Genomic DNA, 23,357 nt, shown 5'->3' on the forward strand with positions numbered 1-23,357 from the left:
AGCACAGTACAAGGCCGGAAAAAGCAAGGAAGCATGCAGCCAGCGCACAGGAGAAGAGATGAGAAGAGAGCGCTGAGTGAAAGATAGAAGCGCACCTTAACGGGCACAGGGGTCCAGTGGAGGGAGGGTTGAAATGAAGAAAAGGATGGAAACAGCAAAGGAAGAGACAGCACCAGCAGCACACAAAAAGATCTGACTTTTACCAGAGATGATCAGGGGAAAGCGCGAACGCAGTCCCCCACTACCACAAATTATGCAGTCGAGTTTCCCGCATTTGGGGAAATCGCAGGGGTCAGCACACCCGGAGTGCTATGGATGAGCCTCGCCCTGGGAGAACCACCTTTGTGATCATGGTATCTCCCCTGCCAGGTAAGTATGAGTTGGACTAGGGCTCAGGAGGGCCCCTGCTTGGGCACACCCCCGTCAAGTGAAGGAGGTTGACCGGAGCCATGACAAGTGAACTCTCGGCAGGGGACGGGAAAAGAAAACTGCAGGGAGGCTGCATCTCTTCACGTTGACATGGGAAGGCGGAAGGGTGACTGTTCCTGAAGCACCCCCAAACTATGCGCACAACTAGTGCAAATCCTTCCCAGGGCACACTGCAGCAGATGAATTTGCATACCGTCATGTCATAAAAGCAGTCGGGCACAGTTACAGTAGCTGCAACCCTCATCTCCATATGAAAAGCAACAGGCAGTGCACCGTCCTATGTCTCAATGGGTTCTTAAATTGGAAAATAAAATATAAAAGGCAGCTTGAGATTTAACCCCCTCGCTGCTGAGGGTTTTCTCATCCTCGCACCGAGACCATTTTCCGACGTTAGCGCTCGTCCGAACGTCGTCGTCACGGATTTCTTTTTATTTATGTTCTCTTTCTTTCTTATCCCCCCTGCGGCACTCACACAAATTATACCTTGGTTTTTGTTTGTTTGTTTTTTCTTTCAAAAGACTTTGTAGTCTCAAAAAAGCCATTAGTCTTTTTACTGATTTGAACACGTCAAAAGTTGTTTCACCCAAATGGCCCAAAAAGCGTATTTCTCAAGCAAGTGAACCAAAAGCAAATGTGATTTTTTTTCTTTTGTCCCCGTCTTATAAGCACCATAGACAAATACTTTGTGTTTTGCCACCAATCCACCTGCCCAAAATCTGCACGCAAACCAAAAATGCTCTCTTTCTTCTAGTTTTTGCCGCCTCAATTTAAACGCTTACTATGTGTAGGAAGACTACGGCAGCCCAGCGAGGCCTACCATTTTACAAAGTAGACAAGCTACTGCATGAAATGAGGGAGCAAAGTTTTTTTTCTCTCTCCCCCTCATATCTGACACAATCTGGGGGCCTACTTTACAAAGCAAGTGAAACCGTGTGGGTCCTGCAGCGCCCTGTATTGGTTGTATATGCGAAGCACAGTACAAGGCCGGAAAAAGCAAGGAAGCATACAGCCAGCGCACAGAAGAAGAGATGAGAGCGCTGAGTGAAAGATAGAAGCGCACCTTAACGGGCACAGGGGTCCAGTGGAGGGAGGGTTGAAATGAAGAAAAGGATGGAAACAGCAAAGGAAGAGACAGCACCAGCAGCACACAAAAAGATCTGACTTTTACCAGAGATGATCAGGGGAAAGCGCGAACGCAGTCCCCCACTACCACAAATTATGCAGTCGAGTTTCCCGCATTTGGGGAAATCGCAGGGGTCAGCACACCCGGAGTGCAATGGATGAGCCTCGCCCTGGGAGAACCACCTTTGTGATCAAGATATCTCCCCTGCCAGGTAAGTATGAGTTGGACTAGGGCTCAGGAGGGCCCCTGCTTGGGCACACCCCCGTCAAGTGAAGGAGGTTGACCGGAGCAATGACAAGTGAACTCTCGGCAGGGGACGGGAAAAGAAAACTGCAGGGAGGCTGCATCTCTTCACGTTGACATGGGAAGGCGGAAGGGTGACTGTTCCTGAAGCACCCCCAAACTATGCGCACAACTAGTGCAAATCCTTCCCAGGGCACACTGCAGCAGATGAATTTGCATACCGTCATGTCATAAAAGCAGTCGGGCACAGTTACAGTAGCTGCAACCCTCATCTCCATATGAAAAGCAACAGGCAGTGCACCGTCCTATGTCTCAATGGGTTCTTAAATTGGAAAATAAAATATAAAAGGCAGCTTGAGATTTAACCCCCTCGCTGCTGAGGGTTTTCTCATCCTCGCACCGAGACCATTTTCCGACGTTAGCGCTCGTCCGAACGTCGTCGTCACGGATTTCTTTTTATTTATTTTTTCTTTCTTTCTTATCCCCCCTGCGGCACTCACACAAATTATACCTTGGTTTTTGTTTGTTTGTTTTTTCTTTCAAAAGACTTTGTAGTCTCAAAAAAGCCATTAGTCTTTTTACTGATTTGAACACGTCAAAAGTTGTTTCACCCAAATGGCCCAAAAAGCGTATTTCTCAAGCAAGTGAACCAAAAGCAAATGTGATTTTTTTTCTTTTGTCCCCCGTCTTATAAGCACCATAGACAAATACTTTGTGTTTTGCCACCAATCCACCTGCCCAAAATCTGCACGCAAACCAAAAATGCTCTCTTTCTTCTAGTTTTTGCCGCCTCAATTTAAACGCTTACTATGTGTAGGAAGACTACGGCAGCCCAGCGAGGCCTACCATTTTACAAAGTAGACAAGCTACTGCATGAAATGAGGGAGCAAAGTTTTTTTTCTCTCTCCCCCTCATATCTGACACAATCTGGGGGCCTACTTTACAAAGCAAGTGAAACCGTGTGGGTCCTGCAGCGCCCTGTATTGGTTGTATATGCGAAGCACAGTACAAGGCCGGAAAAAGCAAGGAAGCATGCAGCCAGCGCACAGGAGAAGAGATGAGAGCGCTGAGTGAAAGATAGAAGCGCACCTTAACGGGCACAGGGGTCCAGTGGAGGGAGGGTTGAAATGAAGAAAAGGATGGAAACAGCAAAGGAAGAGACAGCACCAGCAGCACACAAAAAGATCTGACTCTTACCAGAGATGATCAGGGGAAAGCGCGAACGCAGTCCCCCACTACCACAAATTATGCAGTCGAGTTTCCCGCATTTGGGGAAATCGCAGGGGTCAGCACACCCGGAGTGCAATGGATGAGCCTCGCCCTGGGAGAACCACCTTTGTGATCATGGTATCTCCCCTGCCAGGTAAGTATGAGTTGGACTAGGGCTCAGGAGGGCCCCTGCTTGGGCACACCCCCGTCAAGTGAAGGAGGTTGACCGGAGCCATGACAAGTGAACTCTCGGCAGGGGACGGGAAAAGAAAACTGCAGGGAGGCTGCATCTCTTCACGTTGACATGGGAAGGCGGAAGGGTGACTGTTCCTGAAGCACCCCCAAACTATGCGCACAACTAGTGCAAATCCTTCCCAGGGCACACTGCAGCAGATGAATTTGCATACCGTCATGTCATAAAAGCAGTCGGGCACAGTTACAGTAGCTGCAACCCTCATCTCCATATGAAAAGCAACAGGCAGTGCACCGTCCTATGTCTCAATGGGTTCTTAAATTGGAAAATAAAATATAAAAGGCAGCTTGAGATTTAACCCCCTCGCTGCTGAGGGTTTTCTCATCCTCGCACCGAGACCATTGTCCGACGTTAGCGCTCGTCCGAACGTCGTCGTCACGGATTTCTTTTTATTTATTTTTTCTTTCTTTATTATCCCCCCTGCGGCACTCACACAAATTATACCTTGGTTTTTGTTTGTTTGTTTTTTCTTTCAAAAGACTTTGTAGTCTCAAAAAAGCCATTAGTCTTTTTACTGATTTGAACACGTCAAAAGTTGTTTCACCCAAATGGCCCAAAAAGCGTATTTCTCAAGCAAGTGAACCAAAAGCAAATGTGATTTTTTTTCTTTTGTCCCCCGTCTTATAAGCACCATAGACAAATACTTTGTGTTTTGCCACCAATCCACCTGCCCAAAATCTGCACGCAAACCAAAAATGCTCTCTTTCTTCTAGTTTTTGCCGCCTCAATTTAAACGCTTACTATGTGTAGGAAGACTACGGCAGCCCAGCGAGGCCTACCATTTTACAAAGTAGACAAGCTACTGCATGAAATGAGGGAGCAAAGTTTTTTTTCTCTCTCCCCCTCATATCTGACACAATCTGGGGGCCTACTTTACAAAGCAAGTGAAACCGTGTGGGTCCTGCAGCGCCCTGTATTGGTTGTATATGCGAAGCACAGTACAAGGCCGGAAAAAGCAAGGAAGCATGCAGCCAGCGCACAGGAGAAGAGATGAGAAGAGAGCGCTGAGTGAAAGATAGAAGCGCACCTTAACGGGCACAGGGGTCCAGTGGAGGGAGGGTTGAAATGAAGAAAAGGATGGAAACAGCAAAGGAAGAGACAGCACCAGCAGCACACAAAAAGATCTGACTTTTACCAGAGATGATCAGGGGAAAGCGCGAACGCAGTCCCCCACTACCACAAATTATGCAGTCGAGTTTCCCGCATTTGGGGAAATCGCAGGGGTCAGCACACCCGGAGTGCAATGGATGAGCCTCGCCCTGGGAGAACCACCTTTGTGATCATGGTATCTCCCCTGCCAGGTAAGTATGAGTTGGACTAGGGCTCAGGAGGGCCCCTGCTTGGGCACACCCCCGTCAAGTGAAGGAGGTTGACCGGAGCCATGACAAGTGAACTCTCGGCAGGGGACGGGAAAAGAAAACTGCAGGGAGGCTGCATCTCTTCACGTTGACATGGGAAGGAGGAAGGGTGACTGTTCCTGAAGCACCCCCAAACTATGCGCACAACTAGTGCAAATCCTTCCCAGGGCACACTGCAGCAGATGAATTTGCATACCGTCATGTCATAAAAGCAGTCGGGCACAGTTACAGTAGCTGCAACCCTCATCTCCATATGAAAAGCAACAGGCAGTGCACCGTCCTATGTCTCAATGGGTTCTTAAATTGGAAAATAAAATATAAAAGGCAGCTTGAGATTTAACCCCCTCGCTGCTGAGGGTTTTCTCATCCTCGCACCGAGACCATTTTCCGACGTTAGCGCTCGTCCGAACGTCGTCGTCACGGATTTCTTTTTATTTATGTTTTCTTTCTTTCTTATCCCCCCTGCGGCACTCACACAAATTATACCTTGGTTTTTGTTTGTTTGTTTTTTCTTTCAAAAGACTTTGTAGTCTCAAAAAAGCCATTAGTCTTTTTACTGATTTGAACACGTCAAAAGTTGTTTCACCCAAATGGCCCAAAAAGCGTATTTCTCAAGCAAGTGAACCAAAAGCAAATGTGATTTTTTTTCTTTTGTCCCCCGTCTTATAAGCACCATAGACAAATACTTTGTGTTTTGCCACCAATCCACCTGCCCAAAATCTGCACGCAAACCAAAAATGCTCTCTTTCTTCTAGTTTTTGCCGCCTCAATTTAAACGCTTACTATGTGTAGGAAGACTACGGCAGCCCAGCGAGGCCTACCATTTTACAAAGTAGACAAGCTACTGCATGAAATGAGGGAGCAAAGTTTTTTTTGTCTCTCCCCCTCATATCTGACACAATCTGGGGGCCTACTTTACAAAGCAAGTGAAACCGTGTGGGTCCTGCAGCGCCCTGTATTGGTTGTATATGCGAAGCACAGTACAAGGCCGGAAAAAGCAAGGAAGCATGCAGCCAGCGCACAGGAGAAGAGATGAGAAGAGAGCGCTGAGTGAAAGATAGAAGCGCACCTTAACGGGCACAGGGGTCCAGTGGAGGGAGGGTTGAAATGAAGAAAAGGATGGAAACAGCAAAGGAAGAGACAGCACCAGCAGCACACAAAAAGATCTGACTTTTACCAGAGATGATCAGGGGAAAGCGCGAACGCAGTCCCCCACTACCACAAATTATGCAGTCGAGTTTCCCGCATTTGGGGAAATCGCAGGGGTCAGCACACCCGGAGTGCAATGGATGAGCCTCGCCCTGGGAGAACCACCTTTGTGATCATGATATCTCCCATGCCAGGGAAGTATGAGTTGGACTAGGGCTCAGGAGGGCCCCTGCTTGGGCACACCCCCGTCAAGTGAAGGAGGTTGACCGGAGCCATGACAAGTGAACTCTCGGCAGGGGACGGGAAAAGAAAACTGCAGGGAGGCTGCATCTCTTCACGTTGACATGGGAAGGCGGAAGGGTGACTGTTCCTGAAGCACCCCCAAACTATGCGCACAACTAGTGCAAATCCTTCCCAGGGCACACTGCAGCAGATGAATTTGCATACCGTCATGTCATAAAAGCAGTCGGGCACAGTTACAGTAGCTGCAACCCTCATCTCCATATGAAAAGCAACAGGCAGTGCACCGTCCTATGTCTCAATGGGTTCTTAAATTGGAAAATAAAATATAAAAGGCAGCTTGAGATTTAACCCCCTCGCTGCTGAGGGTTTTCTCATCCTCGCACCGAGACCATTTTCCGACGTTAGCGCTCGTCCGAACGTCGTCGTCACGGATTTCTTTTTATTTATGTTTTCTTTCTTTCTTATCCCCCCTGCGGCACTCACACAAATTATACCTTGGTTTTTGTTTGTTTTTTTTTTCTTTCAAAAGACTTTGTAGTCTCAAAAAAGCCATTAGTCTTTTTACTGATTTGAACACGTCAAAAGTTGTTTCACCCAAATGGCCCAAAAAGCGTATTTCTCAAGCAAGTGAACCAAAAGCAAATGTGATTTTTTTTCTTTTGTCCCCCGTCTTATAAGCACCATAGACAAATACTTTGTGTTTTGCCACCAATCCACCTGCCCAAAATCTGCACGCAAACCAAAAATGCTCTCTTTCTTCTAGTTTTCGCCGCCTCAATTTAAACGCTTACTATGTGTAGGAAGACTACGGCAGCCCAGCGAGGCCTACCATTTTACAAAGTAGACAAGCTACTGCATGAAATGAGGGAGCAAAGTTTTTTTTCTCTGTCCCCCTCATATCTGACACAATCTGGGGGCCTACTTTACAAAGCAAGTGAAACCGTGTGGGTCCTGCAGCGCCCTGTATTGGTTGTATATGCGAAGCACAGTACAAGGCCGGAAAAAGCAAGGAAGCATGCAGCCAGCGCACAGGAGAAGAGATGAGAAGAGAGCGCTGAGTGAAAGATAGAAGCGCACCTTAACGGGCACAGGGGTCCAGTGGAGGGAGGGTTGAAATGAAGAAAAGGATGGAAACAGCAAAGGAAGAGACAGCACCAGCAGCACACAAAAAGATCTGACTTTTACCAGAGATGATCAGGGGAAAGCGCGAACGCAGAACCCCACTACCACAAATTATGCAGTCGAGTTTCCCGCATTTGGGGAAATCGCAGGGGTCAGCACACCCGGAGTGCAATGGATGAGCCTCGCCCTGGGAGAACCACCTTCGTGATCATGGTATCTGCCCTGCCAGGTAAGTATGAGTTGGACTAGGGCTCAGGAGGGCCCCTGCTTGGGCACACCCCCGTCAAGTGAAGGAGGTTGACCGGAGCCATGACAAGTGAACTCTCGGCAGGGGACGGGAAAAGAAAACTGCAGGGAGGCTGCATCTCTTCACGTTGACATGGGAAGGCGGAAGGGTGACTGTTCCTGAAGCACCCCCAAACTATGCGCACAACTAGTGCAAATCCTTCCCAGGGCACACTGCAGCAGATGAATTTGCATACCGTCATGTCATAAAAGCAGTCGGGCACAGTTACAGTAGCTGCAACCCTCATCTCCATATGAAAAGCAACAGGCAGTGCACCGTCCTATGTCTCAATGGGTTCTTAAATTGGAAAATAAAATATAAAAGGCAGCTTGAGATTTAACCCCCTCGCTGCTGAGGGTTTTCTCATCCTCGCACCGAGACCATTTTCCGACGTTAGCGCTCGTCCGAACGTCGTCGTCACGGATTTCTTTTTATTTATTTTTTCTTTCTTTCTTATCCCCCCTGCGGCACTCACACAAATTATACCTTGGTTTTTGTTTGTTTGTTTTTTCTTTCAAAAGACTTTGTAGTCTCAAAAAAGCCATTAGTCTTTTTACTGATTTGAACACGTCAAAAGTTGTTTCACCCAAATGGCCCAAAAAGCGTATTTCTCAAGCAAGTGAACCAAAAGCAAATGTGATTTTTTTTCTTTTGTCCCCCGTCTTATAAGCACCATAGACAAATACTTTGTGTTTTGCCACCAATCCACCTGCCCAAAATCTGCACGCAAACCAAAAATGCTCTCTTTCTTCTAGTTTTCGCCGCCTCAATTTAAACGCTTACTATGTGTAGGAAGACTACGGCAGCCCAGCGAGGCCTACCATTTTACAAAGTAGACAAGCTACTGCATGAAATGAGGGAGCAAAGTTTTTTTTCTCTCTCCCCCTCATATCTGACACAATCTGGGGGCCTACTTTACAAAGCAAGTGAAACCGTGTGGGTCCTGCAGCGCCCTGTATTGGTTGTATATGCGAAGCACAGTACAAGGCCGGAAAAAGCAAGGAAGCATGCAGCCAGCGCACAGGAGAAGAGATGAGAAGAGAGCGCTGAGTGAAAGATAGAAGCGCACCTTAACGGGCACAGGGGTCCAGTGGAGGGAGGGTTGAAATGAAGAAAAGGATGGAAACAGCAAAGGAAGAGACAGCACCAGCAGCACACAAAAAGATCTGACTTTTACCAGAGATGATCAGGGGAAAGCACGAACGCAGTCCCCCACTACCACAAATTATGCAGTCGAGTTTCCCACATTTGGGGAAATCGCAGGGGTCAGCACACCCGGAGTGCAATGGATGATCCTCGCCCTGGGAGAACCACCTTCGTGATCATGATATCTCCCCTGCCAGGTAAGTATAAGTTGGACTAGGGCTCAGGAGGGCCCCTGCTTGGGCACACCCCCGTCAAGTGAAGGAGGTTGACCGGAGCCATGACAAGTGAACTCTCGGCAGGGGACGGGAAAAGAAAACTGCAGGGAGGCTGCATCTCTTCACGTTGACATGGGAAGGCGGAAGGGTGACTGTTCCTGAAGCACCCCCAAACTATGCGCACAACTAGTGCAAATCCTTCCCAGGGCACACTGCAGCAGATGAATTTGCATACCGTCATGTCATAAAAGCAGTCGGGCACAGTTACAGTAGCTGCAACCCTCATCTCCATATGAAAAGCAACAGGCAGTGCACCGTCCTATGTCTCAATGGGTTCTTAAATTGGAAAATAAAATATAAAAGGCAGCTTGAGATTTAACCCCCTCGCTGCTGAGGGTTTTCTCATCCTCGCACCGAGACCATTTTCCGACGTTAGCGCTCGTCCGAACGTCGTCGTCACGGATTTCTTTTTATTTATTTTTTCTTTCTTTCTTATCCCCCCTGCGGCACTCACACAAATTATACCTTGGTTTTTGTTTTTTGTTTTTTTCTTTCAAAAGACTTTGTAGTCTCAAAAAAGCCATTAGTCTTTTTACTGATTTGAACACGTCAAAAGTTGTTTCACCCAAATGGCCCAAAAAGCGTATTTCTCAAGCAAGTGAACCAAAAGCAAATGTGATTTTTTTCTTTTGTCCCCCGTCTTATAAGCACCATAGACAAATACTTTGTGTTTTGCCACCAATCCACCTGCCCAAAATCTGCACGCAAACCAAAAATGCTCTCTTTCTTCTAGTTTTCGCCGCCTCAATTTAAACGCTTACTATGTGTAGGAAGACTACGGCAGCCCAGCGAGGCCTACCATTTTACAAAGTAGACAAGCTACTGCATGAAATGAGGGAGCAAAGTTTTTTTTCTCTCTCCCCCTCATATCTGACACAATCTGGGGGCCTACTTTACAAAGCAAGTGAAACCGTGTGGGTCCTGCAGCGCCCTGTATTGGTTGTATATGCGAAGCACAGTACAAGGCCGGAAAAAGCAAGGAAGCATGCAGCCAGCGCACAGGAGAAGAGATGAGAAGAGAGCGCTGAGTGAAAGATAGAAGCGCACCTTAACGGGCACAGGGATCCAGTGGAGGGAGGGTTGAAATGAAGAAAAGGATGGAAACAGCAAAGGAAGAGACAGCACCAGCAGCACACAAAAAGATCTGACTTTTACCAGAGATGATCAGGGGAAAGCGCGAACGCAGTCCCCCACTACCACAAATTATGCAGTCGAGTTTCCCGCATTTGGGGAAATCGCAGGGGTCAGCACACCCGGAGTGCAATAGATGAGCCTCGCCCTGGGAAACCCACCTTCGTGATCATGGTATCTCCTCTGCCAGATAAGTATGAGTTGGACTAGGGCTCAGGAGGGCCCCTGCTTGGGCACACCCCCGTCAAGTGAAGGAGGTTGACCGGAGCCATGACAAGTGAACTCTCGGCAGGGGACGGGAAAAGAAAACTGCAGGGAGGCTGCATCTCTTCACGTTGACATGGGAAGGCGGAAGGGTGACTGTTCCTGAAGCACCCCCAAACTATGCGCACAACTAGTGCAAATCCTTCCCAGGGCACACTGCAGCAGATGAATTTGCATACCGTCATGTCATAAAAGCAGTCGGGCACAGTTACAGTAGCTGCAACCCTCATCTCCATATGAAAAGCAACAGGCAGTGCACCGTCCTATGTCTCAATGGGTTCTTAAATTGGAAAATAAAATATAAAAGGCAGCTTGAGATTTAACCCCCTCGCTGCTGAGGGTTTTCTCATCCTCGCACCGAGACCATTTTCCGACGTTAGCGCTCGTCCGAACGTCGTCGTCACGGATTTCTTTTTATTTATTTTTTCTTTCTTTCTTTCTTTGTCTATGGTGCTTATAAGACGGGGGACAAAAGAAAAAATCACATTTGCTTTTGGTTCACTTGCTTGAGAAATACGCTTTTTGGGCCATTTGGGTGAAACAACTTTTGACGTGTTCAAATCAGTAAAAAGACTAATGGCTTTTTGAGACTACAAAGTCTTTTGAAAGAAAAAACAAACAAACAAAAACCAGCTTGAGATTTAACCCCCTCGCTGCTGAGGGTTTTCTCATCCTTGCACCGAGACCATTTTCCGATGTTAGCGCTCGTCGGAACGTCATCATCATGGATTTCTTTTTATTTCTTTTTTCTTTCTAATCCCCCTGCGGCACTCACACAAATTATACAATGGTTTTTTTCGGGTTTTTTTCTTTCCAAAGACTTTGTAGTCTCAAAAAAGCCATTAGTCTTTTTACTGATTTGAACACGTCAAAAGTTGTTTAACCCGGGGGGCGTGGCTTGGCTGGAGAAGAGAGCAGATGTGCCTTTGCTGCTCTCCTCTCTCCAGCGTTCAATATTGGATCTAACCCGGGGTGCTCACCCCCTGGCTTTCCTTTCCGGGGCTCCTTGTCCCTCCCTGTTGGTCCCCTCGGCCCTGTGGTGTCGGCTGCGGAACCAGGGAGCGGTTTTAACCGCTCTTGCAGGTTGCGGCCTTACACGCAGGCGGAAGCCGGGGACTCGTGTACCAGCTCCGGAGCACTCGGGAGCCTCCCCCGGACCTCCGGAGCGGACACCCCCCGAGATGGAGGGTCGGAGAGAGACCGGGCAGTGGAGGCAGAACGGACTGCCAGTGAGACACGGCGGCCATATTCAATCCCTCAGGTGGTGCTGGATTTAAGGTAGCAGAGTGAGTGTGCGGCTGTGGGGGTCTCTGGATTGGGGCCTATTCAGGTTGGTTGCCCTCTGGCACTGTTCCCTCCCTGCTCCTGCTCTGGGGCCCCTGTGGTAGGATTGGTGCATTTATTTTCTTAAGCTGGGAAACAGGCTTACTAATGCACTGGCCCCATCTCGTGGTCTCTGGATGCAATAGCCCACATTTCTCTCTCAGTGTGCCAGATTTATAATACATAGTGCACTGCAGACTTCACCAGACCGCAGATTTCCCGGTTCCCGCCGAGACGATCGGCCGCGATGGTTACATGGATGATTAATATTATGTCCTGATCGTTCTGAGAATGCTCCGCCTGTGCCCGAATGCTTTTATGACATGATATGACAGCTCGTCAATTCTGTGGATCCTTCCTAAATTGACGCTCCAGACGCCTCTTGTCTCCGGTTCCTCTACCTTTGACACTCAGCGCTGCTATGCCTCCCAAGAAATATAAGGCTGCTAAAACTGTCTCCCAGGTGGCGTTCTTTAAACCTTCTCCCCAGGCTGCTAAAGCAAAGGACGCACGGGGTAGCACCTCTAAACCTGCTGCTCTTGTGTCCTCACTGCTTAGAGATGCGCCCGACCCGGTCACTGCTCACACCAGCGCCATTGCCGACAGCGAAGCGCTCACGGTGGGTGCTATGAAGCAGCTCTTAACGCAATTTAAAGATGAAGTAGCGGCAGAATTTAGAGCAACTATGAAGGAATGCCAGCGATCTATTGACGAGATTGGAGACCGCACCGATCACCTCGAAACGAAAATGGGTGAAGTGGTGGCGTCTCACAATGACCTAATCTCCTCACACGACTTGCTCCAAACTGAGGTCACGGCGCTCAGAGATAAACTCTCGGATATGGAAGACAGATCGAGGCGTAACAACTTAAAGCTACGAGGTGTTCCGGAAACTGTCACTAATAGCGCTTTAAACGACTTTGCAGTTGACCTCTTTAGCAAACTCCTTCCTTCAAACCGTCCCACGGACTTCTTAATTGACCGTATCCACAGGCTTCCAAAGGCCAGGAATGCCCCCGATGGTGTCCCCCGGGATGTCCTTATGAGGTTACACTATTACCATGTGAAGGAGGCAATCTTGAAAGCTGCCAGACCCTCGGATGCTGCGTCAGAGGCTTTGGGCTCACTTCAAATTTTCGTTGACCTGTCCCCTGCTACTTTGGCGAAACGGCGCTTTCTTTACCCCATCACATCAGTGCTACGGAAAGAGAACATTCTATATAGATGGGGATTTCCTACGAAGTTGCTCATCTCTCGAGAGGGGTCCACAGTTGTTATATCGAACGTCGAGGACGGTAAAAAGATCCTAGCATCATGGAACTCTGCAAGTTCTCCTACACACACCTCTCCCGAACGGGGCCTCCAGCGGGACTGGACCTCATCGGCTGCAGAACTTTGAGTATTGTTTGATCTGCTACACTTGTTTTGTTTTCATGTTTCTTAATTAGTTTGTTATGTTGTATATTCCTAAGTTGCATGAACTCCTTGGCGATTATCTGAGGAGGTTGTTTATGTTTCTAGAATGTTTTCAGTGTGGCCTCCTCACCGGTGTTTCATTGTTTACTGTCTGTCTCTGCTGCCCCGTCTGCCACCCACAATTCCTTGTTGGCTGGGAATTCTACTTAAGTTTCATTTACTGCCGGTGGCGGTCGGGGGTCCAGAGATGGGATGTCAAGTGCCTACATTTAGTTTGATATAGGTTCGTGTGCGGGCGGATAGCCACTACCCCCCACTGTTGAACTTGGAGTCGCCATGGTTAGGCGTCCAAATGTACCCCCGTGTGGGGTTAATGTTCTGTTTTTTCTTTCTGTTTTTTCTTTCTGTATTCCTCTTCTTGCCTTTTCTTTCCTCTTCCCTCTCTTGTTTGTCCGGATATGTTACACACATTTTTTTACATGCCAGTTGGTTGTGGTTAGAAACGCATTCCCCGACAGTTTTACGTTATGGTTAACATTGTCTCTATAAATGCAAAAGGGCTTAATTCCCCACACAAGAGGAGATTAGCACTTAATTATTTTCATAAACTTAAAGCTCAAATTATAGCAGTCCAAGAGACTCATTTTATTATCTCTGCCCCTCCACGGTTTACTAATGGGAGATACCCCCATTGCTATTTGGCTAACGGGACGGCTAAGAAGGCGGGAGTGGCAATATTGATATCTCAGCACTGCGCGTTCTCCCTCGCTTCGCAATATTGCGACCCTGAGGGGAGAATCCTTATTCTAGTAGGTACTCTTGAAAACAAAGAGGTGACATTGGTTTCTTGCTATGCCCCTAACACCAAGCAACTAGCATTTTGCAGGAAACTCTGCGCTAAGGTGCAACAATTGGCTAAGGGTGCTTTACTCTTGATGGAGGATTTTAATTTGACTTTAGACCCAGTCGTCAATAATTCTGGCAAGCGACCCTCACTCTCCAGTCAGCTCCATAGGAATGCAAAGGGCTTTAGCCAGCTACTGGCGGAATATGATCTTTTAGACCTCTGGCGCGTTAAGCATCCAATGGATAGAGATTACACATTTTATTCCTCGGTACACGCATCCTACTCTAGAATAGATTTAGCATTGGCGGATAAGTGGACCCTACAGTCCGTCCGTACAATCACCATCCTCCCCATGTCCTGGTCAGATCACTCCCCACTATTCATCGAATGGGACATAAATAATAGAAAGGTTACCCCGGCCCCCTGGCGTTTGGGTAAACTCAGTCTCCTTCAGCCGGAGACCACGCAGGTGATCCAATCCACCTTAGATTATTTTCTTTCTGAGAACTCTCCCCAGGAGACGTCTATCTTCACATTCTGGTGTGCCCTCAAAGCAGTGACACGAGGGACGGCAATTCAAACAGCAGCTAAACTTAAACGGGCATATCGAAAAAAATTTGAACAAGCTGAGCTTACAGTCGCCTCCCTGGAGAGTTCTCACAAGGCACATCCGCACGATAAAGCCCTTCTTAAGTCTTTGAAAGAAGCAAGGGAGGCGGTGAATGTCTTCTAACTAGCAGAGGTGCAACGTAACCTACATAGACTGAACCAAAAAAATTATGTTTATGGTAATAGGGCTGGTAGACTGCTGGCGAGGAAGCTGAGGGGTAAGAAGGCTAAAGAAAAAATTCACATTGTCCATTCGGATAGGGGTAACAGAGTCTACGATCCAGACAGAATTGCAGATGTCTTTGCATCCTATTACTCCAAACTATACAACCTGAAGGGGGACTCTTCTACCTTTCAACCTACAGGCGTAGATGTTCAGAATTTTCTGAGCAACTTTCCTCTCCCCTCGCTGTCGCCGGAGTCTTGTAGCTCTCTAAGTGCGCCTTGGACTTTAGCTGAAGTCGAAAAGGCTATTGACTCCCTCCCCGCAGATAAAGCCCCGGGTCCCGACGGTTACCCTGCTAGTTTCTATAAATCCTTTAGGGAGAGCTTGACCCCGGTGCTCCTGTCGGTGTTCAATGAAGCCTCAGAGGCAGGCCACCTCCCTAAAGAGATGCTGGAAGCTCAAATCATTACCATCCCCAAACCGGGAAAAACCGCCACCTCCGTCCAAAATTTTAGACCGATCGCGTTACTAAATTCGGATTTAAAAATGTATGCCAAATTAATAGCCAACCGTATCAGCCCTCTGCTCCCCTCTCTTATTAACCCAGATCAAATGGGTTTTGTACTGAACAGACAGGCCCCGGATAATACTCGCAGGGTGATTAATGTGATTGAGCACGCAGACGGTAGAAGAGAACCCCTTCTAGTCTTGTCTCTCGACGCCGAAAAGGCTTTTGATAGATTGAATTGGGACTTTATGAGATTAACTCTGGACAAATTTGGCTTTTCTGGAAGGATCTTGGACTCTATCATGGCTCTTTATTCCTCCCCTAGTGCACGGGTCTTTGTTAATGGATGCCTTTCCTCACCCTTTAATATCTCTAATGGCATGCGTCAAGGATGCCCGCTATCCCCTCTTATTTTTGCGCTGGCAATAGAACCCTTGGCTGCTTGCATTAGATCTCAGGATGCGATCAGTGGTCCTGTTATCGGGGGCATTTCTCACAAAATTAGTTTGTTTGCGGACGATATTCTGCTATGTCTAACTGACCCCGAAGCTTCCTTGCCAGTTTTGCATGAGGTCCTTCAAAACTACTCAGATGTTTCTTTTTATAAGTTAAACACAAATAAAACAGAAGCCCTCCCACTCCATATACCTCCGACTGTGGTCTCTAAGTTGAAGGATAGGTATAAATATGCATGGAAGTCCTGCTCTCTGAGATACCTGGGTATAAACTTAACCAGAGAAGACAATTTGATTGAGTATAACTATGCCCCTTTATTAAAAGCGTTTACTGAGCTGACTGGGGAGTGGATGCTGCAGGAGGTGTCTTGGTTGGGTAGGATTGCTGCTGCTAATATGGTTTTATTGCCGAAATTAATGTACTTGTTTCGCACCATACCGAGGCCCCTCCCCAGACTCCTCTATAATAAATTTAACCAGGTCTTGACCAGATATGTGTGGGGAGGATCTAGACCGAAGATTGCCAAGAAGACACTTGTTCGGCCTAAACTGTCTGGGGGGGTAGCTTTCCCAGATATAGAAAAGTACCATCCGGCATGTCTGATAAGTCAATCTAGGGACTGGTTTGACACCACGAGTCTGAAGCCTTGGGTTACTCTGGAAGCCTCATGCTTGGACGCTGTTTCTCTCCCTGATATGTTTTGGTTGCCACTGCCCGCTGCTAGGAGTAGGGCCGATTCCTGTAAGTCTATTAAAACGACCATAGATTCCTGGCATAAATTGGTACTCTCTTCAGAAGAGCTTAATTTACCCGCCCCCTGCCTGTCGTTAACTGCTCTTATGTCATTGATCCCCAATGTTTCCTTAGCGGAGTGGACTCGGCAGGGGCTCACTACCGTGGGCGATTTATATGAAGGGGACACCTTGATGTCCTTCTCTCAATTACAAGAGAGATTTGGGATTCGGACTCAGGATTTCTTTAAATACCTGCAGGTGAGAAGTTGGCTGCACTCATATACTCCCTCACATCTCCACAAACTGTCTCTTCCGGCTTACATTGTGAGCCAACTGGAGACACCCTCGCATAAATATGGGATTACGTGGTGGTATCAATTTCAACTGTCTAACGGTCCCCAGATAAAATTGAAAACTCAGACTTTATGGGAAAGGGATTTCAATAGGTCCTTTACTGAGGCAGAGTGCGACGGTATATTTAGGTCCTGTTTTAAAGTCTCCAAATGTGTTAATGACTCAGAAATGTTTTACAAACTTGTACAGAGGGCCTACTTCACCCCTGCCAAGCAGCACAGAATCTGGCCTTCCCAATCTAAATTGTGTTGGAGGAAATGTGGCTCCATGGGGGATATCTTTTATGTCTTCTGGGCATGTCCTCGCATACAACCTCTTTGGAGAGAAGTTTTAAATATGGCTGGCATGGTGTTAGGGCTTAGCATCCCAATGGACCCATCTCTGGCGCTTTTCCACATGTACGTAGATCGCCTCTCCGCAGGTGATCGTTATGTCTTGGGGCACATTTTGATAGCCGCTAAAGCGGCTATAGCACAGTTATGGAAATCTGAGAGTGTGCACCTTAGAGTCCATCCAAAATAAGATCCACAAACATTTCATTTTTGAAACCGTGGAGGCTAAATACTCCTCATCGGCTAACTCTATCCACATGAAATGGTTGGGATGGTCTGACTATAGAAGTAGAGAAGGTAGGCTAACAGTGTATAGCTCTCCAATTGACATGTCCGTCCTCGACCTTTCCTAGAGTTATCTACGAGAATGCCGTGATATTAGATATGTCCTCTTCATGCCTCCTCTTAGCGCTTTCTCCTTTCTGGTGTCTGTACGTTCAATGTAACCAATTGTATACCCCTTAGACTGTGCGTTGTTTAAGTTTGCTTATGGTAACCATTCCGGACTCCCCCTGTGTTTCCCTATTTCTTTATTCTGTTCCCCATTTCTATGTGAAAACTCTTCAATAAAAACCTTAATGTTCAAAAATAAAAAAAAGTTGTTTCACCCAAGTGGCCCGATAAGCGTATTTCTCAAGCAAGTGGACCAAAAGCAAATGTGATTTTTTTTTCTTTTGTCTCACATCTTATAAGCACCATAGACAAATACTTTGTGTTTTGCCACGATACCAAATGGCGGGTTCCTATCCCTGCTGAGGAGAGGCTCGTGGCTACCCTGCGGGTTCCTTGCCACTGGACAGTCATTTGAGGAGCTGAAGTATGGGACCCATATCTCTGCGCAGGCTTTGGGACACATCATACCTGAAACCTGCAAGGCTATTATCAAAGTGCTTCAGTACAAGTGCTGTAAGGTAAGAAAATTACACCACACATTGCTTGTCGTGTAACAAAATGTTTTCTTTTGCAAACTGAAATTGGGTAGAAAAAATATGTGCTTTTTATTTCAAGCATAATTGTATTACATATGTGGCCAACATGGCTAAACGTTAGCAAATAGTATTAGTTTTCATGATGCAGCACATGTGCATCATTACATTTATGAAATTATAAAAAAAATGCTATATATAGCAACAATTGTGCATTTTGATACTACACCATTGAGTGGCACCGCAGCTAGGGGCACAATGCACACATGCAACTTGGGGTAGGAAGATGGGTCCCTGGTACATACTTGCCTACTTTTGAAAAAGCATTTCAGGGAGATTGTGAAATTAATACCTATAAGCGCGTGTACTGCTACATCTGAGAGGCGTGTCATGAAAATGACTTAAAACAAAACGTAAATGAGCCCCAAAGTTAGTATACTGTATACACATATAATGCAAGTGGCCACGAGAAACCTTATTTACAATGAATGTAGCCATAGGTATCATTGTGCTTTATAACCAATACAGGGAAATGGCACTGATGATCCCGTTTGAATGTATATATCTCTAATTTATCTTTTCCCCAAGAAAGTAACAGCTATATAATGAGGGTAAGGTAAAATCAGGGAGATTGCTGGTCTATTCAGGGAGTCAGGGAGATTGCTGCTATTTCATGGAGTCTCCTGCAGAATAAGGGAGGGTAGGCAATTCTGCCCTGGTACCATCAACCTGCACCAAGTTGCATGTGTGCATTGTGCCCCTGGTAGCGGTGCCACTGAATGCCGTAGTATCACAATGCACCACATCTGTTGCTATATATAGTAAGGGCAGCATTTACGTTTGTGAAAACGTAAAAAAAATTGCGATATATATCAAAATATAACTTTTTATAAATATGCATCCAACATCGCTGAACTTTTTCAAACAGTACCTTTATGGTAGCATCTTGTGCAGTATGAAAAATGGTGGTAGTGGCACATGATTTCAGACTGTACCGTGAAGAAGAGTGCCTGTGGGTGACTGAACAAACAGAAGAGAGAAACTGCCTATAACCACCTGGTGGAGTAGTCAAAGCCCACCTTCTTAGTGGATACTGTGGCTTGGGTCTGGATAAAGATTGCAAATTTACGGACTGTCAATACACACATGAAGGTAGGTGCAGATTGAGGTTCCCTGTGTCGAAGTCAAAAATATTACATGGAGAAAACATACAGCACATAATTTGAACATATCAAGCGCCAGACATCATAAAGTTTCAAATTATATAATGGAGTAACTTAATGTATGTGTATCATTGGAACGAAGCAAGATTGACATGTCGTGTTTGGTATTAAAGCAACCAGATTAATGTGTATATCAATTTGATGACTGTTATTAAGTTGCAGCTCATTGCAACAAGTACATATGATTAAATGTATGAAAGCTAAAGTCACTTTTATTAGAAGAATGGATTTCCTGGAAGACAGCATGCCTGACCAGTGGCTATCTCCTGTAATTACACCATCAAGGCTGGACCTTGCTTGCATATGAACTGACCAGTGACTCATCATGAATGAGAAAGTTCCCTCCCCTAGACTAGTATGTGCACTCCCCCAAACTATAGCTGATTGCAGACACAAGAGCTGGCTGTTCTTTTGTCCCAGATGATGGTGGAGATGTTGACTGTCCAGTGGCTGCATGATTTTACAGAGAGAGAGAGAGATATGGAATGGAGACTTTATTTGAGCAAAATATGGTAATTGTATCGCTGGCCATGTATGTACTTGAATTAGTTTGTATTAACTGCTTACTGTGTAAATTGTAACCATGTAACTATATATATATATATATATATATATATACTGTACATTGTGATATATTGAATACATATCCTTTTAATAACAAATATATACATCAATGAGCTTTGGAACTCAGATAATGTGTGGGTGTATTGTTTTCTCTTATGGGATGCAGTGTTTTGTGATGTATAGCGCACATTCATAGCACATGGTAATAAGATGCGCAGGCGTCCACAGTATATATTAGAGCGGGCATTTTAAATATTTGTTAGAAAGCAATTTGACATTTACAGATGGGCCTGCGTCCGCGATATCACGTTCTTAATGATGCACTGTACATTACAAACGCAGCTGTGATCGACCGGCTAACGATGGACGCATCGCGACATGCTGATGCATCACATCCACGTATTCTGTTGTGTTACCAGTAAGCCGCTGATATGAAATTCAAGGGACAGTGTGTTTCTCACAATATTTAAGATGCTACAGTGTATTTTTATTGTTGCAAAACAAAGTTCAAATAAGTCATATTGTGTTTGATTCAGATTGGATTGTTTATCTGTTAAGTAGATTTAAAGTACATTTAAAGTTGCTGAATAGCCATGATATACCTGTGTTAGCATGCTGAGAAAATTTGTATTTTTTTTTTAAAACTCAGGCCTAAAGTAACTGTGGTGCCTGTATAGAGTGTGATTTCTTTGTGACAAAGGAGCCGCATGGTCTGTCCTCCATTTTGGCCTAGCCACATGGCGTGTCCACCATCTTGTGTAAACCTCATGGATGTGGTAGGGGAGGAGCAGTGGCCATTTTAGCAAGGTCACTTTCTAAATAGCTGATTTTCAGTCTGCTCAGAACAATCAGTTTCCTTTGTCACAAAGTTTCCACATATCTACAAATCCAGCACCATTTATGAGTTACCAATTAATTTATTTAACCCATGCCATAATCAATTACAAATAGTTTTAATTGGGCCTAGTGAAGAGTAAATTGTGAGATAAGTGAATGTTTTTTTTTTTCTTGTCTGTGGGTAATTATCTTACATCAAGTGGGGGTTGCACACAGATAGAAAAAGGAAAGAGAGGTTTTGTTTTGTTTTGTTTTTTCCTTTTTTTCTTCCAAGACTTGTGGAGTCTGTTTACTAGGATAGGCATTGAAATGCAAATTAACCTGTGTAACTACTTTTTTTTGTAGTAGTGAAAAGCAAATATCTTTGATATGCAAATTAGAGGCAGTGAAGAGGTGAGGTGTCTCATAGGAGTGCAGTAAATGGTATATGTATATAATATTATTATAATTATGTGTATATTTATATCAGTGTATGTTCTGCAAGATGGCTATCCAATCTGAATCATATCATTTAAATATAGATTATTGCAGTCATTTTAGACCTGTGTAAAATCGGATACATTTGTTTGCTATATAGAAATATTTGAAATAAGTATTGGTGAAATCATAAAACACAAAACGCAGTTCCGGCCTGGTTACTTAGGTTTATACGGAAAAATTGTGTGTTGTGTTAAGTGAGTAATAGTAGTTTTATTGCTCACATTTATAGAGATTGTGTGGTTTATTGAGTAGTGAATGCACGTTTGTACACGTACGGACAAAGGACAGGAGCTTGCACGTGGCGCAGGGTTGCACACTTGGCGTAAAGGCACGCACGATCGCGCGTTTACGCAAGGTTGCATAGGATTGCAGGCGCAAAGTAAAACCACACGATAGTTGTTAAATTAAAGGAGGGATGGTATACGTTTAATACAATAGCACATAACTATCCGATTTCAATAGCAGATTAGTGTGAGACTTTGTTTAGATGGTACTGCCTCTGGGTTAAAACCATCAATCGAAGGGAGTGGTATTTTCTGTACAGAAAAGAAAAACACTGTGTATTTGAGTGAGTGAAAGCAGAGTGAGTGGAGCTGAACCCCGGGAATTCGGGATCCCGTAGGTGACACTGGGTTAGTAGAGGCCCGGTGGCATAAGGTTCGCTACCTTACGTGAACATATTGTGGAAATACGCAAGTCGTGAGGAGACTTGCACAGGAGCGTGGTAGCGAATTGTGAATTGAGAATTGTGACCCCATATAGTTTTTGTTACGCTCCGGCTGAGGATCGCAGCTTGTGAATTCGACTCCCGCTATCGCAGGGCATATAGATAACTAGTGTCTATAGGCTGTGCGATTGAACCGCACGTCCGTGTGTTCTACACAGCACAACGTGATACCATTGTGTCATATGCACTGTGGAAAAGCATATGCAGACGTGATTGTGTAAACGAAGGGGTTTTTCTTTGATAACATTGGGAAATCTCCCTGGTGGACTTCCATTGGAAAGGGTGAAGCAATAGTTATTAGGCAACTGTTTTTTTCACCCTACAAAAATTCCAGTGAAAAGATACCAAAAAGGAATTTTTCACTGCCTCTCTCAGGAAACTATTCCAACAGAACCTACACCGAAAGAAATTACAGTGCTGTAAGGTCTTGTTAGGGTCTCCTGCTCTGTGCTGCCACGTCGTCATGGCAACCGGGAGACAAGTGCTAGCGGAGTAACCTGAGCGTAGCTGATACTCCGGTTCGGGTCTTTTGCTGTGCAGTGGTTACAGGCTCTGTGCACGGCAGGGGATCCGGTGCTGGTTTTTGTGCTCACAGTCTGTGAGGTCTGAGTGGGGCGTGGACAGCACCTGCTATATAAACCCTCTTCTCAGGTTAGGCAGATGCTGCTGAATCTTTGTTGGTTAGTCAGTTCCTGAAAGCTAGCTAGTACTGTGTAAACTTTGTATTTGTTTGTTGCTTTCTGCAAATAGGCCTTGGGATTTGGTATTACACTCTGCCAATCCAGACCTAGCAGTAATAATAATAATAATAATAATAATTTTATTTATATAGCGCTCTTTCTCCCATAGGACTCAAGGCGCTTAACAGATACATAGCATAATATAGTACAGAAAATAATGAAGTACATTTTCATAAAATACAGAAGCATGAAGATACTAAAAGGGACAATTATGGGAATGCTTGAGTAAACAGAAAAGTCTTGAGTCTACTTTTGAAGGATTCTATAGTTGGGGCCTCTCGCACTGTGCGGGGAAGTGAGTTCCATAGAGTCGGAGCCGCATGACTAAAAGCTCGACCCCCAGATGAATTACGGGAGATTCTAGGTACTGCTAAAAGTCCTTCATCTACAGATCGCAGTAATCGAGTGGGGCAGTATGGGGTCAGAAGCTGTTTCAGGTACCTTGGGCCTTGGTCATGTAATGCTTTGAAACTCAGTAAGCCAATCTTGAAGATGATTCGCCATCGTACAGGCAGCCAGTGAAGGGAGTAGAGGATGGGTGTTATGTGGCTAGAACGGGGCTGGTTGGTTAATAGCCTGGCAGCTGTGTTTTGCACCAGCTGTAAGCGCTGCAATTCTTTTGCTGGGAGACCAAGGTAGAGGGCATTACAGTAGTCTAAACGAGATGATACAAATGCATGTATGACTTTTGGCATATCATCTGAGGGAATTAAGTGCTTGATTCTGGCTATGTTCCTCAGGTGAAAGAATGAGGATTTGATTGTGGCTGATATCTGATGTTTAAGTGTCAAGCCACCATCCAGGACAACGCCAAGATTCCGCACACGATCACTGGTCTGTAATTCTGAATCCCCGAGTGTAAGTCCAGTTGGTTGGCTATGCTG

The 23,357-nt window shown here is 45.7% G+C and overlaps 8 non-coding genes across 8 annotated transcripts; all 8 read right to left on the reverse strand.

Moving 5' to 3' along the window:
• Positions 1 to 213: 213 nt before the first annotated feature.
• LOC134958564 (U1 spliceosomal RNA) lies at positions 214 to 377 on the reverse strand. The gene has a single exon (XR_010187064.1). It is a non-coding gene; the product is annotated as a U1 spliceosomal RNA (small nuclear RNA).
• A 1,230-nt stretch (positions 378 to 1,607) lies between these two features.
• LOC134958614 (U1 spliceosomal RNA) lies at positions 1,608 to 1,771 on the reverse strand. Its single transcript, XR_010187078.1, has one exon. It is a non-coding gene; the product is annotated as a U1 spliceosomal RNA (small nuclear RNA).
• A 1,231-nt stretch (positions 1,772 to 3,002) lies between these two features.
• On the reverse strand, positions 3,003 to 3,166 carry LOC134957658 (U1 spliceosomal RNA). Its single transcript, XR_010186700.1, has one exon. It is a non-coding gene; the product is annotated as a U1 spliceosomal RNA (small nuclear RNA).
• Positions 3,167 to 4,402: 1,236 nt separating this feature from the next.
• On the reverse strand, positions 4,403 to 4,566 carry LOC134957662 (U1 spliceosomal RNA). The gene has a single exon (XR_010186703.1). It is a non-coding gene; the product is annotated as a U1 spliceosomal RNA (small nuclear RNA).
• Positions 4,567 to 5,802: 1,236 nt separating this feature from the next.
• On the reverse strand, positions 5,803 to 5,966 carry LOC134959183 (U1 spliceosomal RNA). Its single transcript, XR_010187263.1, has one exon. It is a non-coding gene; the product is annotated as a U1 spliceosomal RNA (small nuclear RNA).
• A 1,236-nt stretch (positions 5,967 to 7,202) lies between these two features.
• On the reverse strand, positions 7,203 to 7,366 carry LOC134959128 (U1 spliceosomal RNA). Its single transcript, XR_010187209.1, has one exon. It is a non-coding gene; the product is annotated as a U1 spliceosomal RNA (small nuclear RNA).
• A 1,236-nt stretch (positions 7,367 to 8,602) lies between these two features.
• Positions 8,603 to 8,766, reverse strand: LOC134958583 (U1 spliceosomal RNA). The gene has a single exon (XR_010187071.1). It is a non-coding gene; the product is annotated as a U1 spliceosomal RNA (small nuclear RNA).
• Positions 8,767 to 10,001: 1,235 nt separating this feature from the next.
• LOC134959216 (U1 spliceosomal RNA) lies at positions 10,002 to 10,165 on the reverse strand. Its single transcript, XR_010187295.1, has one exon. It is a non-coding gene; the product is annotated as a U1 spliceosomal RNA (small nuclear RNA).
• Positions 10,166 to 23,357: the final 13,192 nt, after the last annotated feature.

This window comes from Pseudophryne corroboree, chromosome 1 (genome assembly GCF_028390025.1).
Source record: "Pseudophryne corroboree isolate aPseCor3 chromosome 1, aPseCor3.hap2, whole genome shotgun sequence".
NCBI lineage: Eukaryota > Metazoa > Chordata > Amphibia > Anura > Myobatrachidae > Pseudophryne > Pseudophryne corroboree.